Below are 1764 nucleotides of genomic sequence, written 5' to 3'. Positions count from 1 at the left end.
AAAATTGTTTAAAATTTATTGTGATGTTAAGAGTCACTAAACAATTATGAAGAAAATTAGTTGATATCTTTTAAATGATAGCTCTCTTTTCACCTTAAAGCAAAAAAACCCAACTTTTAATATAGAAATTCATGAAAACTCAGTTGTTTTAAAATGTCCGTAAAGTGACATGAATTTCAAAAATATTATAACAAACTTAAGTTCCCTGCTATTGCAGATTTCCTAGAACCCACAAAATGCTGTAGTTAAAAGGGTGTTGTAATGGAATCTCACTTTACCAACAGTAAGAGACTGATCACAAGAAAACGTTACTGCTTTTATTATCCTTTTAAACAATGGAAACATCTTAAAGTGTGTCTTAAGCAGTTTACATAAATTTCTTCACATGTTCTAATTCCAGATAAAAATAATATTAGATGTCCAAGTAAGATTACACAAAGAAACTCATGTGTTTTGTGATTACTTGCATTGATCATAGAAATTTGCTATGGAAGGAAAAAAGCAGGGACATGTGACATCCCAAATATGACAGGATAAAACATCCTTGACTCTATTTGAATTCAGGTGAGTGAAATCTCCAATCATGCAGTATCTGTTTCATAGCCCGACTCAGGAATAGTCAGGTGGGAAATATTCCTTTTATTTATTTATTTATTCATTCATTCATCCATCCATTCATTCATTCATTCATTTATGTATGTATGTATGTATGTATGTATGTATGTATGTATGTATGTATTTTTGCCTCAGTCACAATAAAGGTTTATTACGAAAACAGGCTGGTGTGGGGGTGGGTGGGGAAGGAATGGGACAAATGTGTACACACCTACATACATCCTGGCCAGCTGGGGAAGAGGTGAGCTTAGGTGATGTGGCTTCTTGGTATTGATGCCATACTCCCTGAGTGCGGGGGTCCGGTCTTCCATAGTCAAGCTATACTTTTGGTCTTTGCTCTTCCTCCTGGAACTGCCAGAGGCAGTGCCCTTCAACTTGTAGTGTGGTAAAGCATCATTGGCAATGTCAGAGATGAACTTCTAGGCTGCCAGGGAGATAAGCCAGAGAATTCCGGGATCAAAGGCTTCTAAACCAGCCTGGTTCAGGTAGTAGCCAGTAACAGCATCTGAAACTGTGGGTGTGTAGTCTTCCAGTTGCATAAGGAAGTCCACCAGGGGTGTACTAGACACAATGGGCTTGACTTCTCCATTGGCAGCATCAGATAACACATACACCCCACTAGACATGACTCCTTCAAGGGGGGCAGTATCCCCAACTGCAGACCCTGGGACCGAGGCCCAACAGTCAGATGTATCCCCCCAGCTGGGGCCAGGGCCTGCACCTCCCGTGGGGCTGGCCTTGCTCTCTGCTGCGGTGGGAGCCAAAGCCAGTGCTGGGGTCGGTGCTGGAAAGGGGATGGGATGGAGTCGGGACTGGGCCCAACGGGGCAAGGGCAGGGGCCAGGACCACCTCAGGGTCGGCTCCACTGCCACTCATGGCGCCAGGCAGGAGGCAGGGAGTGGGAATGGAAATAATCCTTTAAAGGGAACATAATGGGGATACTGAGCTAGCAGGATTCCCTACTAGATTGAAGCTAGAATTGTACCCTCAGCCTTTTCTTTCCACATGCAAATTATTATCAGCAGAGGATCCACATTCCCTCTGAGCAGCTAGTGTAATTTCTCTCAGATACTGATTTAATGCCAACAACTATGCCGAAAATGAAAACAAAGTTGAATGTGGTCACGTATGACTTTTTACCTTAAACAG

General features: G+C 42.6%; 1 pseudogene; it reads right to left on the bottom strand.

Annotated features, from left to right (window-relative positions):
- Nucleotides 1-738: 738 nt before the first annotated feature.
- Nucleotides 739-1491, bottom strand: LOC140508265 (transcription initiation factor TFIID subunit 10 pseudogene; annotated as a pseudogene).
- Nucleotides 1492-1764: the final 273 nt, after the last annotated feature.

Source organism: Notamacropus eugenii, chromosome 5 (genome assembly GCF_028372415.1).
Source record: "Notamacropus eugenii isolate mMacEug1 chromosome 5, mMacEug1.pri_v2, whole genome shotgun sequence".
Classification (NCBI taxonomy): Eukaryota; Metazoa; Chordata; class Mammalia; order Diprotodontia; family Macropodidae; genus Notamacropus; species Notamacropus eugenii.
Note: the sequence above shows the minus strand (reverse complement) of the source record. Positions and strands in the feature narration are given on the sequence as shown.